This window comes from Lissotriton vulgaris, chromosome 7 (assembly GCF_964263255.1).
Source record: "Lissotriton vulgaris chromosome 7, aLisVul1.2, whole genome shotgun sequence".
NCBI lineage: Eukaryota > Metazoa > Chordata > Amphibia > Caudata > Salamandridae > Lissotriton > Lissotriton vulgaris.
The window spans coordinates 1,389,730,196-1,389,743,057 of NC_141695.1; the positions used below are offsets into that span (position 1 = coordinate 1,389,730,196).

The 12,862-nt window shown below is 45.2% G+C and overlaps 11 non-coding genes across 11 annotated transcripts; 7 read left to right on the top strand and 4 right to left on the bottom strand.

The window, feature by feature from the left end:
- Positions 1-455: 455 nt before the first annotated feature.
- Positions 456-562, top strand: LOC147704388 (U6 spliceosomal RNA). Its single transcript, XR_015298930.1, has one exon. It is a non-coding gene; the product is annotated as a U6 spliceosomal RNA (small nuclear RNA).
- A 1,010-nt stretch (positions 563-1,572) lies between these two features.
- On the bottom strand, positions 1,573-1,645 carry TRNAR-ACG (transfer RNA arginine (anticodon ACG)). The gene has a single exon. It is a non-coding gene; the product is annotated as a tRNA-Arg (tRNA).
- Positions 1,646-2,359: 714 nt separating this feature from the next.
- Positions 2,360-2,466, top strand: LOC147704390 (U6 spliceosomal RNA). Its single transcript, XR_015298931.1, has one exon. It is a non-coding gene; the product is annotated as a U6 spliceosomal RNA (small nuclear RNA).
- Positions 2,467-4,263: 1,797 nt separating this feature from the next.
- Positions 4,264-4,370, top strand: LOC147704391 (U6 spliceosomal RNA). The gene has a single exon (XR_015298932.1). It is a non-coding gene; the product is annotated as a U6 spliceosomal RNA (small nuclear RNA).
- A 1,010-nt stretch (positions 4,371-5,380) lies between these two features.
- Positions 5,381-5,453, bottom strand: TRNAR-ACG (transfer RNA arginine (anticodon ACG)). The gene has a single exon. It is a non-coding gene; the product is annotated as a tRNA-Arg (tRNA).
- Positions 5,454-6,167: 714 nt separating this feature from the next.
- LOC147704393 (U6 spliceosomal RNA) lies at positions 6,168-6,274 on the top strand. The gene has a single exon (XR_015298934.1). It is a non-coding gene; the product is annotated as a U6 spliceosomal RNA (small nuclear RNA).
- A 1,010-nt stretch (positions 6,275-7,284) lies between these two features.
- Positions 7,285-7,357, bottom strand: TRNAR-ACG (transfer RNA arginine (anticodon ACG)). Its single transcript has one exon. It is a non-coding gene; the product is annotated as a tRNA-Arg (tRNA).
- A 714-nt stretch (positions 7,358-8,071) lies between these two features.
- On the top strand, positions 8,072-8,178 carry LOC147704395 (U6 spliceosomal RNA). Its single transcript, XR_015298935.1, has one exon. It is a non-coding gene; the product is annotated as a U6 spliceosomal RNA (small nuclear RNA).
- A 1,796-nt stretch (positions 8,179-9,974) lies between these two features.
- On the top strand, positions 9,975-10,081 carry LOC147704396 (U6 spliceosomal RNA). Its single transcript, XR_015298936.1, has one exon. It is a non-coding gene; the product is annotated as a U6 spliceosomal RNA (small nuclear RNA).
- Positions 10,082-11,091: 1,010 nt separating this feature from the next.
- Positions 11,092-11,164, bottom strand: TRNAR-ACG (transfer RNA arginine (anticodon ACG)). Its single transcript has one exon. It is a non-coding gene; the product is annotated as a tRNA-Arg (tRNA).
- Positions 11,165-11,878: 714 nt separating this feature from the next.
- On the top strand, positions 11,879-11,985 carry LOC147704398 (U6 spliceosomal RNA). The gene has a single exon (XR_015298937.1). It is a non-coding gene; the product is annotated as a U6 spliceosomal RNA (small nuclear RNA).
- The last annotated feature ends 877 nt before the right edge of the window (positions 11,986-12,862 follow it).

A 12,862-nucleotide genomic window follows, 5' to 3' on the forward strand; every position in this document is an offset into this window, starting at 1 on the left:
AGCTTGAGAACTCCTTAGTAAGTAGGCGTTTACAACAATAAGGGGTTTAATATTACAACACAGGTGAACATTCAGACACATTATCATAAGCTCACCTTGTCCAGGGACCCAAGCATGCTGCCTTTCCACTCTCAGAGCCCTTCACCTAACCTACTGTGCAGCTGTTTCACCTTTAATATCACTGTTCCACAGGCAGCGTGACGTCACAATGCTCCTTGTCTGTAGCCCGACCCAGGAGCCTTTGCAAACCTGGTATAATCTACATACTTACGGTGTGTTTAGTCTTGGACCACAAATGCAGTGAAGAATAATGGATTGCTACTCTTCATACATTTTTGACCATTGGCTCAGATTTGAATGCGTACTGGCCATCTGAGCATCTCTGCCAGGCCACCCTATGTCTAGAGACTGTAGATTTAGAGAGTTTATAAACATTGTCAGTTCATCAATAAAGTGTGCTCGCTTCGGCAGCACATATACTAAAATTGGAACGATACAGAGAAGATTAGCATGGCCCCTGCGCAAGGATGACACGCAAATTCGTGAAGCGTTCCATATTTTTAACAGCTTTCAGGAGAGAAATCTTTTTTGTTTTCAAGACTAATTGAAAAAATAAAGCAGGTCCCAGTGCTGTCCCCGTAATATGTATTTTTCAATTAGTCTCTCCTCAACATTTTTAATGTATTTGCTTTGCAGTAAAGAAGGTGCGCTCTATGTTCAGCTGCATTTAGCAAGGAAGCCTGCAGGACTTCTGGGACTTTTCTTTCTCTTTTTTAGCCTCACTGTCATTATTCTTCACCACCCCCAAATCTATACTGCTGCAGTGTTGTGTTGCTTCGTGGGAAGCAGGACAAAGAGAAGGGCAGGGCCTATGCAAATGAAGGCCTCAGGGATGTCTGGGAGTGCCTTTTTAGCAGTATTGTTAAAGTCCACCTTGCAACCGGATTGGTCGGGTAAGCTGAAAAACACCATGCCAGATTGGGCACCAGGTGTCTAGGCGCTTGGAGGACATATTGGGTCTACATCCCTCAGTTTCTGAGGTCCAAGAAATGTTCACCCTCTACCCTAATAGAGAGGTCTTGGCCGATCGTGGCTGAGAGGGGAAGAAGGTAGCAGTGCAAGATGCTTATGGTCCTTCTCTAATAATGGACCAACTTTCTCTCTCTCCTTACCTGTGGTTCTGCCTGGCTACTGGGGCTACCAGTTGTAAGCCTGCAGCCCACAGGGAGTTGGTTTGTTCCTCTCACACATGTAAATGGGTAAGCATTCAAGTGCACACACCTGCCTACGTCCACAGACCCTCGCGCACACACACTTTTGTCAACAAGCTTTTTCGCAATTAAGAGTATCAGGGACCCATGTTGAAATACAAAAGCAGCACACCACGTGACGGCCATCACATAGAGTCCAGCAGCAAATGGGAAACGTTTAACTAGCTGTGGTCCTATTACTTGCGCTCTACCGTGGAACAACTGCTGGATGAGTCCTGCTGGAGAATATTGAACCTACAACAAGTCTGAGGTAAATAAAAATTCCACAGGAATATAATCAAACAGGGACCTACAACCCTTCCGAGCCAGATAGGAGTCGAACCTACAATCTTCTGATCCGTAGTCAGACGCGTTATCCATTGCGCCACTGGCCCTATGTAGACTTACGCATCCTTTTGTCCTTAAGTGGGCTAGAAAGTGTGTGTATGTGTGTGTGAAGGCACAAGGGAACCCATCTGACCTCCTGGAAGTCTGTTCTGTGAGGTTTTCCCAAGTTTTACAAAGGACTTTAGGAGAAGGAAGCACCTAAAAGCTAGGCGAAATGGTCCTAGATCCAAGGAAATCTTTTAGATCAGGCTCAGTTTCTTAAATAGTTTGCATTAACATAATCAGTTCCAGGTCTGTGTGGGGCTGAGCTTGAGAACTCCTTAGTAAGTAGGCGTTTACAACAATAAGGGGTTTAATATTACAACACAGGTGAACATTCAGACACATTATCATAAGCTCACCTTGTCCAGGGACCCAAGCATGCTGCCTTTCCACTCTCAGAGCCCTTCACCTAACCTACTGTGCAGCTGTTTCACCTTTAATATCACTGTTCCACAGGCAGCGTGACGTCACAATGCTCCTTGTCTGTAGCCCGACCCAGGAGCCTTTGCAAACCTGGTATAATCTACATACTTACGGTGTGTTTAGTCTTGGACCACAAATGCAGTGAAGAATAATGGATTGCTACTCTTCATACATTTTTGACCATTGGCTCAGATTTGAATGCGTACTGGCCATCTGAGCATCTCTGCCAGGCCACCCTATGTCTAGAGACTGTAGATTTAGAGAGTTTATAAACATTGTCAGTTCATCAATAAAGTGTGCTCGCTTCGGCAGCACATATACTAAAATTGGAACGATACAGAGAAGATTAGCATGGCCCCTGCGCAAGGATGACACGCAAATTCGTGAAGCGTTCCATATTTTTAACAGCTTTCAGGAGAGAAATCTTTTTTGTTTTCAAGACTAATTGAAAAAATAAAGCAGGTCCCAGTGCTGTCCCCGTAATATGTATTTTTCAATTAGTCTCTCCTCAACATTTTTAATGTATTTGCTTTGCAGTAAAGAAGGTGCGCTCTATGTTCAGCTGCATTTAGCAAGGAAGCCTGCAGGACTTCTGGGACTTTTCTTTCTCTTTTTTAGCCTCACTGTCATTATTCTTCACCATCCCCAAATCTATACTGCTGCAGTGCTGTGTTGATTTGTGGGAATCAGGACAAAGAGAAGGGCAGGGCCTATGCAAATGAAGGCCTCAGGGATGTCTGGGAGTGCCTTTTTAGCAGTATTGTTAAAGTCCACCTTGCAACCGGATTGGTCGGGTAAGCTGAAAAACACCATGCCAGATTGGGCACCAGGTCTCTAGGCGCTTGGAGGACATATTGGGTCTACATCCCTCAGTTTCTGAGGTCCAAGAAATGTTCACCCTCTACCCTAATAGAGAGGTCTTGGCCGATCGTGGCTGAGAGGGGAAGAAGGTAGCAGTGCAAGATGCTTATGGTCCTTCTCTAATAATGGACCAACTTTCTCTCTCTCCTTACCTGTGGTTCTGCCTGGCTACTGGGGCTACCAGTTGTAAGCCTGCAGCCCACAGGGAGTTGGTTTGTTCCTCTCACACATGTAAATGGGTAAGCATTCAAGTGCACACACCTGCCTACGTCCACAGACCCTCGCGCACACACACTTTTGTCAACAAGCTTTTTCGCAATTAAGAGTATCAGGGACCCATGTTGAAATACAAAAGCAGCACACCACGTGACGGCCATCACATAGAGTCCAGCAGCAAATGGGAAACGTTTAACTAGCTGTGGTCCTATTACTTGCGCTCTACCGTGGAACAACTGCTGGATGAGTCCTGCTGGAGAATATTGAACCTACAACAAGTCTGAGGTAAATAAAAATTCCACAGGAATATAATCAAACAGGGACCTACAACCCTTCCGAGCCAGATAGGAGTCGAACCTACAATCTTCTGATCCGTAGTCAGACGTGTTATCCATTGCGCCACTGGCCCTATGTAGACTTACGCATCCTTTTGTCCTTAAGTGGGCTAGAAAGTGTGTGTATGTGTGTGTGAAGGCACAAGGGAACCCATCTGACCTCCTGGAAGTCTGTTCTGTGAGGTTTTCCCAAGTTTTACAAAGGACTTTAGGAGAAGGAAGCACCTAAAAGCTAGGCGAAATGGTCCTAGATCCAAGGAAATCTTTTAGATCAGGCTCAGTTTCTTAAATAGTTTGCATTAACATAATCAGTTCCAGGTCTGTGTGGGGCTGAGCTTGAGAACTCCTTAGTAAGTAGGCGTTTACAACAATAAGGGGTTTAATATTACAACACAGGTGAACATTCAGACACATTATCATAAGCTCACCTTGTCCAGGGACCCAAGCATGCTGCCTTTCCACTCTCAGAGCCCTTCACCTAACCTACTGTGCAGCTGTTTCACCTTTAATATCACTGTTCCACAGGCAGCGTGACGTCACAATGCTCCTTGTCTGTAGCCCGACCCAGGAGCCTTTGCAAACCTGGTATAATCTACATACTTACGGTGTGTTTAGTCTTGGACCACAAATGCAGTGAAGAATAATGGATTGCTACTCTTCATACATTTTTGACCATTGGCTCAGATTTGAATGCGTACTGGCCATCTGAGCATCTCTGCCAGGCCACCCTATGTCTAGAGACTGTAGATTTAGAGAGTTTATAAACATTGTCAGTTCATCAATAAAGTGTGCTCGCTTCGGCAGCACATATACTAAAATTGGAACGATACAGAGAAGATTAGCATGGCCCCTGCGCAAGGATGACACGCAAATTCGTGAAGCGTTCCATATTTTTAACAGCTTTCAGGAGAGAAATCTTTTTTGTTTTCAAGACTAATTGAAAAAATAAAGCAGGTCCCAGTGCTGTCCCCGTAATATGTATTTTTCAATTAGTCTCTCCTCAACATTTTTAATGTATTTGCTTTGCAGTAAAGAAGGTGCGCTCTATGTTCAGCTGCATTTAGCAAGGAAGCCTGCAGGACTTCTGGGACTTTTCTTTCTCTTTTTTAGCCTCACTGTCATTATTCTTCACCACCCCCAAATCTATACTGCTGCAGTGTTGTGTTGATTTGTGGGAATCAGGACAAAGAGAAGGGCAGGGCCTATGCAAATGAAGGCCTCAGGGATGTCTGGGAGTGCCTTTTTAGCAGTATTGTTAAAGTCCACCTTGCAACCGGATTGGTCGGGTAAGCTGAAAAACACCATGCCAGATTGGGCACCAGGTCTCTAGGCGCTTGGAGGACATATTGGGTCTACATCCCTCAGTTTCTGAGGTCCAAGAAATGTTCACCCTCTACCCTAATAGAGAGGTCTTGGCCGATCGTGGCTGAGAGGGGAAGAAGGTAGCAGTGCAAGATGCTTATGGTCCTTCTCTAATAATGGACCAACTTTCTCTCTCTCCTTACCTGTGGTTCTGCCTGGCTACTGGGGCTACCAGTTGTAAGCCTGCAGCCCACAGGGAGTTGGTTTGTTCCTCTCACACATGTAAATGGGTAAGCATTCAAGTGCACACACCTGCCTACGTCCACAGACCCTCGCGCACACACACTTTTGTCAACAAGCTTTTTCGCAATTAAGAGTATCAGGGACCCATGTTGAAATACAAAAGCAGCACACCACGTGACGGCCATCACATAGAGTCCAGCAGCAAATGGGAAACGTTTAACTAGCTGTGGTCCTATTACTTGCGCTCTACCGTGGAACAACTGCTGGATGAATCCTGCTGGAGAATATTGAACCTACAACAAGTCTGAGGTAAATAAAAATTCCACAGGAATATAATCAAACAGGGACCTACAACCCTTCCGAGCCAGATAGGAGTCGAACCTACAATCTTCTGATCCGTAGTCAGACGCGTTATCCATTGCGCCACTGGCCCTATGTAGACTTACGCATCCTTTTGTCCTTAAGTGGGCTAGAAAGTGTGTGTATGTGTGTGTGAAGGCACAAGGAAACCCATCTGACCTCCTGGAAGTCTGTTCTGTGAGGTTTTCCCAAGTTTTACAAAGGACTTTAGGAGAAGGAAGCACCTAAAAGCTAGGCGAAATGGTCCTAGATCCAAGGAAATCTTTTAGATCAGGCTCAGTTTCTTAAATAGTTTGCATTAACATAATCAGTTCCAGGTCTGTGTGGGGCTGAGCTTGAGAACTCCTTAGTAAGTAGGCGTTTACAACAATAAGGGGTTTAATATTACAACACAGGTGAACATTCAGACACATTATCATAAGCTCACCTTGTCCAGGGACCCAAGCATGCTGCCTTTCCACTCTCAGAGCCCTTCACCTAACCTACTGTGCAGCTGTTTCACCTTTAATATCACTGTTCCACAGGCAGCGTGACGTCACAATGCTCCTTGTCTGTAGCCCGACCCAGGAGCCTTCGCAAACCTGGTATAATCTACATACTTACGGTGTGTTTAGTCTTGGACCACAAATGCAGTGAAGAATAATGGATTGCTACTCTTCATACATTTTTGACCATTGGCTCAGATTTGAATGCGTACTGGCCATCTGAGCATCTCTGCCAGGCCACCCTATGTCTAGAGACTGTAGATTTAGAGAGTTTATAAACATTGTCAGTTCATCAATAAAGTGTGCTCGCTTCGGCAGCACATATACTAAAATTGGAACGATACAGAGAAGATTAGCATGGCCCCTGCGCAAGGATGACACGCAAATTCGTGAAGCGTTCCATATTTTTAACAGCTTTCAGGAGAGAAATCTTTTTTGTTTTCAAGACTAATTGAAAAAATAAAGCAGGTCCCAGTGCTGTCCCCGTAATATGTATTTTTCAATTAGTCTCTCCTCAACATTTTTAATGTATTTGCTTTGCAGTAAAGAAGGTGCGCTCTATGTTCAGCTGCATTTAGCAAGGAAGCCTGCAGGACTTCTGGGACTTTTCTTTCTCTTTTTTAGCCTCACTGTCATTATTCTTCACCACCCCCAAATCTATACTGCTGCAGTGTTGTGTTGATTTGTGGGAATCAGGACAAAGAGAAGGGCAGGGCCTATGCAAATGAAGGCCTCAGGGATGTCTGGGAGTGCCTTTTTAGCAGTATTGTTAAAGTCCACCTTGCAACCGGATTGGTCGGGTAAGCTGAAAAACACCATGCCAGATTGGGCACCAGGTGTCTAGGCACTTGGAGGACATATTGGGTCTACATCCCTCAGTTTCTGAGGTCCAAGAAATGTTCACCCTCTACCCTAATAGAGAGGTCTTGGCCGATCGTGGCTGAGAGGGGAAGAAGGTAGCAGTGCAAGATGCTTATGGTCCTTCTCTAATAATGGACCAACTTTCTCTCTCTCCTTACCTGTGGTTCTGCCTGGCTACTGGGGCTACCAGTTGTAAGCCTGCAGCCCACAGGGAGTTGGTTTGTTCCTCTCACACATGTAAATGGGTAAGCATTCAAGTGCACACACCTGCCTACGTCCACAGACCCTCGCGCACACACACTTTTGTCAACAAGCTTTTTCGCAATTAAGAGTATCAGGGACCCATGTTGAAATACAAAAGCAGCACACCACGTGACGGCCATCACATAGAGTCCAGCAGCAAATGGGAAACGTTTAACTAGCTGTGGTCCTATTACTTGCGCTCTACCGTGGAACAACTGCTGGATGAGTCCTGCTGGAGAATATTGAACCTACAACAAGTCTGAGGTAAATAAAAATTCCACAGGAATATAATCAAACAGGGACCTACAACCCTTCCGAGCCAGATAGGAGTCGAACCTACAATCTTCTGATCCGTAGTCAGACGCGTTATCCATTGCGCCACTGGCCCTATGTAGACTTACGCATCCTTTTGTCCTTAAGTGGGCTAGAAAGTGTGTGTATGTGTGTGTGAAGGCACAAGGGAACCCATCTGACCTCCTGGAAGTCTGTTCTGTGAGGTTTTCCCAAGTTTTACAAAGGACTTTAGGAGAAGGAAGCACCTAAAAGCTAGGCGAAATGGTCCTAGATCCAAGGAAATCTTTTAGATCAGGCTCAGTTTCTTAAATAGTTTGCATTAACATAATCAGTTCCAGGTCTGTGTGGGGCTGAGCTTGAGAACTCCTTAGTAAGTAGGCGTTTACAACAATAAGGGGTTTAATATTACAACACAGGTGAACATTCAGACACATTATCATAAGCTCACCTTGTCCAGGGACCCAAGCATGCTGCCTTTCCACTCTCAGAGCCCTTCACCTAACCTACTGTGCAGCTGTTTCACCTTTAATATCACTGTTCCACAGGCAGCGTGACGTCACAATGCTCCTTGTCTGTAGCCCGACCCAGGAGCCTTTGCAAACCTGGTATAATCTACATACTTACGGTGTGTTTAGTCTTGGACCACAAATGCAGTGAAGAATAATGGATTGCTACTCTTCATACATTTTTGACCATTGGCTCAGATTTGAATGCGTACTGGCCATCTGAGCATCTCTGCCAGGCCACCCTATGTCTAGAGACTGTAGATTTAGAGAGTTTATAAACATTGTCAGTTCATCAATAAAGTGTGCTCGCTTCGGCAGCACATATACTAAAATTGGAACGATACAGAGAAGATTAGCATGGCCCCTGCGCAAGGATGACACGCAAATTCGTGAAGCGTTCCATATTTTTAACAGCTTTCAGGAGAGAAATCTTTTTTGTTTTCAAGACTAATTGAAAAAATAAAGCAGGTCCCAGTGCTGTCCCCGTAATATGTATTTTTCAATTAGTCTCTCCTCAACATTTTTAATGTATTTGCTTTGCAGTAAAGAAGGTGCGCTCTATGTTCAGCTGCATTTAGCAAGGAAGCCTGCAGGACTTCTGGGACTTTTCTTTCTCTTTTTTAGCCTCACTGTCATTATTCTTCACCATCCCCAAATCTATACTGCTGCAGTGCTGTGTTGATTTGTGGGAATCAGGACAAAGAGAAGGGCAGGGCCTATGCAAATGAAGGCCTCAGGGATGTCTGGGAGTGCCTTTTTAGCAGTATTGTTAAAGTCCACCTTGCAACCGGATTGGTCGGGTAAGCTGAAAAACACCATGCCAGATTGGGCACCAGGTCTCTAGGCGCTTGGAGGACATATTGGGTCTACATCCCTCAGTTTCTGAGGTCCAAGAAATGTTCACCCTCTACCCTAATAGAGAGGTCTTGGCCGATCGTGGCTGAGAGGGGAAGAAGGTAGCAGTGCAAGATGCTTATGGTCCTTCTCTAATAATGGACCAACTTTCTCTCTCTCCTTACCTGTGGTTCTGCCTGGCTACTGGGGCTACCAGTTGTAAGCCTGCAGCCCACAGGGAGTTGGTTTGTTCCTCTCACACATGTAAATGGGTAAGCATTCAAGTGCACACACCTGCCTACGTCCACAGACCCTCGCGCACACACACTTTTGTCAACAAGCTTTTTCGCAATTAAGAGTATCAGGGACCCATGTTGAAATACAAAAGCAGCACACCACGTGACGGCCATCACATAGAGTCCAGCAGCAAATGGGAAACGTTTAACTAGCTGTGGTCCTATTACTTGCGCTCTACCGTGGAACAACTGCTGGATGAGTCCTGCTGGAGAATATTGAACCTACAACAAGTCTGAGGTAAATAAAAATTCCACAGGAATATAATCAAACAGGGACCTACAACCCTTCCGAGCCAGATAGGAGTCGAACCTACAATCTTCTGATCCGTAGTCAGACGTGTTATCCATTGCGCACTGGCCCTATGTAGACTTACGCATCCTTTTGTCCTTAAGTGGGCTAGAAAGTGTGTGTATGTGTGTGTGAAGGCACAAGGGAACCCATCTGACCTCCTGGAAGTCTGTTCTGTGAGGTTTTCCCAAGTTTTACAAAGGACTTTAGGAGAAGGAAGCACCTAAAAGCTAGGCGAAATGGTCCTAGATCCAAGGAAATCTTTTAGATCAGGCTCAGTTTCTTAAATAGTTTGCATTAACATAATCAGTTCCAGGTCTGTGTGGGGCTGAGCTTGAGAACTCCTTAGTAAGTAGGCGTTTACAACAATAAGGGGTTTAATATTACAACACAGGTGAACATTCAGACACATTATCATAAGCTCACCTTGTCCAGGGACCCAAGCATGCTGCCTTTCCACTCTCAGAGCCCTTCACCTAACCTACTGTGCAGCTGTTTCACCTTTAATATCACTGTTCCACAGGCAGCGTGACGTCACAATGCTCCTTGTCTGTAGCCCGACCCAGGAGCCTTTGCAAACCTGGTATAATCTACATACTTACGGTGTGTTTAGTCTTGGACCACAAATGCAGTGAAGAATAATGGATTGCTACTCTTCATACATTTTTGACCATTGGCTCAGATTTGAATGCGTACTGGCCATCTGAGCATCTCTGCCAGGCCACCCTATGTCTAGAGACTGTAGATTTAGAGAGTTTATAAACATTGTCAGTTCATCAATAAAGTGTGCTCGCTTCGGCAGCACATATACTAAAATTGGAACGATACAGAGAAGATTAGCATGGCCCCTGCGCAAGGATGACACGCAAATTCGTGAAGCGTTCCATATTTTTAACAGCTTTCAGGAGAGAAATCTTTTTTGTTTTCAAGACTAATTGAAAAAATAAAGCAGGTCCCAGTGCTGTCCCCGTAATATGTATTTTTCAATTAGTCTCTCCTCAACATTTTTAATGTATTTGCTTTGCAGTAAAGAAGGTGCGCTCTATGTTCAGCTGCATTTAGCAAGGAAGCCTGCAGGACTTCTGGGACTTTTCTTTCTCTTTTTTAGCCTCACTGTCATTATTCTTCACCACCCCCAAATCTATACTGCTGCAGTGTTGTGTTGATTTGTGGGAATCAGGACAAAGAGAAGGGCAGGGCCTATGCAAATGAAGGCCTCAGGGATGTCTGGGAGTGCCTTTTTAGCAGTATTGTTAAAGTCCACCTTGCAACCGGATTGGTCGGGTAAGCTGAAAAACACCATGCCAGATTGGGCACCAGGTGTCTAGGCACTTGGAGGACATATTGGGTCTACATCCCTCAGTTTCTGAGGTCCAAGAAATGTTCACCCTCTACCCTAATAGAGAGGTCTTGGCCGATCGTGGCTGAGAGGGGAAGAAGGTAGCAGTGCAAGATGCTTATGGTCCTTCTCTAATAATGGACCAACTTTCTCTCTCTCCTTACCTGTGGTTCTGCCTGGCTACTGGGGCTACCAGTTGTAAGCCTGCAGCCCACAGGGAGTTGGTTTGTTCCTCTCACACATGTAAATGGGTAAGCATTCAAGTGCACACACCTGCCTACGTCCACAGACCCTCGCGCACACACACTTTTGTCAACAAGCTTTTTCGCAATTAAGAGTATCAGGGACCCATGTTGAAATACAAAAGCAGCACACCACGTGACGGCCATCACATAGAGTCCAGCAGCAAATGGGAAACGTTTAACTAGCTGTGGTCCTATTACTTGCGCTCTACCGTGGAACAACTGCTGGATGAGTCCTGCTGGAGAATATTGAACCTACAACAAGTCTGAGGTAAATAAAAATTCCACAGGAATATAATCAAACAGGGACCTACAACCCTTCCGAGCCAGATAGGAGTCGAACCTACAATCTTCTGATCCGTAGTCAGACGCGTTATCCATTGCGCCACTGGCCCTATGTAGACTTACGCATCCTTTTGTCCTTAAGTGGGCTAGAAAGTGTGTGTATGTGTGTGTGAAGGCACAAGGGAACCCATCTGACCTCCTGGAAGTCTGTTCTGTGAGGTTTTCCCAAGTTTTACAAAGGACTTTAGGAGAAGGAAGCACCTAAAAGCTAGGCGAAATGGTCCTAGATCCAAGGAAATCTTTTAGATCAGGCTCAGTTTCTTAAATAGTTTGCATTAACATAATCAGTTCCAGGTCTGTGTGGGGCTGAGCTTGAGAACTCCTTAGTAAGTAGGCGTTTACAACAATAAGGGGTTTAATATTACAACACAGGTGAACATTCAGACACATTATCATAAGCTCACCTTGTCCAGGGACCCAAGCATGCTGCCTTTCCACTCTCAGAGCCCTTCACCTAACCTACTGTGCAGCTGTTTCACCTTTAATATCACTGTTCCACAGGCAGCGTGACGTCACAATGCTCCTTGTCTGTAGCCCGACCCAGGAGCCTTTGCAAACCTGGTATAATCTACATACTTACGGTGTGTTTAGTCTTGGACCACAAATGCAGTGAAGAATAATGGATTGCTACTCTTCATACATTTTTGACCATTGGCTCAGATTTGAATGCGTACTGGCCATCTGAGCATCTCTGCCAGGCCACCCTATGTCTAGAGACTGTAGATTTAGAGAGTTTATAAACATTGTCAGTTCATCAATAAAGTGTGCTCGCTTCGGCAGCACATATACTAAAATTGGAACGATACAGAGAAGATTAGCATGGCCCCTGCGCAAGGATGACACGCAAATTCGTGAAGCGTTCCATATTTTTAACAGCTTTCAGGAGAGAAATCTTTTTTGTTTTCAAGACTAATTGAAAAAATAAAGCAGGTCCCAGTGCTGTCCCCGTAATATGTATTTTTCAATTAGTCTCTCCTCAACATTTTTAATGTATTTGCTTTGCAGTAAAGAAGGTGCGCTCTATGTTCAGCTGCATTTAGCAAGGAAGCCTGCAGGACTTCTGGGACTTTTCTTTCTCTTTTTTAGCCTCACTGTCATTATTCTTCACCATCCCCAAATCTATACTGCTGCAGTGCTGTGTTGATTTGTGGGAATCAGGACAAAGAGAAGGGCAGGGCCTATGCAAATGAAGGCCTCAGGGATGTCTGGGAGTGCCTTTTTAGCAGTATTGTTAAAGTCCACCTTGCAACCGGATTGGTCGGGTAAGCTGAAAAACACCATGCCAGATTGGGCACCAGGTCTCTAGGCGCTTGGAGGACATATTGGGTCTACATCCCTCAGTTTCTGAGGTCCAAGAAATGTTCACCCTCTACCCTAATAGAGAGGTCTTGGCCGATCGTGGCTGAGAGGGGAAGAAGGTAGCAGTGCAAGATGCTTATGGTCCTTCTCTAATAATGGACCAACTTTCTCTCTCTCCTTACCTGTGGTTCTGCCTGGCTACTGGGGCTACCAGTTGTAAGCCTGCAGCCCACAGGGAGTTGGTTTGTTCCTCTCACACATGTAAATGGGTAAGCATTCAAGTGCACACACCTGCCTACGTCCACAGACCCTCGCGCACACACACTTTTGTCAACAAGCTTTTTCGCAATTAAGAGTATCAGGGACCCATGTTGAAATACAAAAGCAGCACACCACGTGACGGCCATCACATAGAGTCCAGCAGCAAATGGGAAACGTTTAACTAGCTG